The 622-nt window shown below is 51.9% G+C and overlaps 1 protein-coding gene across 2 annotated transcripts in view; it reads left to right on the forward strand.

Moving 5' to 3' along the window:
- Nucleotides 1-622, forward strand: part of LOC107549734 (fibroblast growth factor 12) — a 102,899-nt gene that overhangs the window by 70,319 nt on the left and 31,958 nt on the right. The window lies entirely within an intron of this gene.

Consider the following 622-nt stretch of genomic DNA (forward strand, 5'->3'; position numbering starts at 1 on the left):
GAGGTGTTTGGAAGGACAGACGGAGATACCGCCGTGGGAGAGCAACTCTACCATTTGCAACAGGGTACCATGTCAATTGCCGAATACTCGCTGAAGTTCAGAACTCTCGCAGCAGCAAGTGGATGGAATGAGAGATCGCTGCTGACTACTTACAGAGAGGGGCTGGAGCCCCAGCTTTCGGTTACAGCTCGCTGCATATGATGATTCATTTGGATTGGGAAAAATTCATTCAATTGTCCGTCCGTTGTTCAAACCACATGCAGTCCTGTTTAGCAGCAACACCAGTCCCCACCACAACCTCCTCCCTCCGCCGACCAGAGCCCGGTTACCCTCCAGAACCAGCACCAGAACCCATGATTGTGGAGAAGCAACGATTATCTTCCGCTGAGCGGCAGAGAAGGCTGACCCGGGGTCTCTGTTTGTACTGTGGAGCTCAGGGGCATCTGATCTTGTCATGCCCCCTTCGCCCTCCACGTCCTGTGGTGAGTGTGATTTCAGCCTGATATCGTTAAGATGGAACCACTCACTACCTGTGTAATGCTTACTGCCTCTGATGTTCCTATTTTAGTATCGGCCCTTATCGACTCTGGGTCAGCAGGAAGCTTCATCTCCAGAAACCTCT

Source organism: Sinocyclocheilus grahami, unplaced genomic scaffold (assembly GCF_001515645.1).
Source record: "Sinocyclocheilus grahami isolate Dianchi unplaced genomic scaffold, SAMN03320097.WGS_v1.1 scaffold379.1, whole genome shotgun sequence".
Classification (NCBI taxonomy): Eukaryota; Metazoa; Chordata; class Actinopteri; order Cypriniformes; family Cyprinidae; genus Sinocyclocheilus; species Sinocyclocheilus grahami.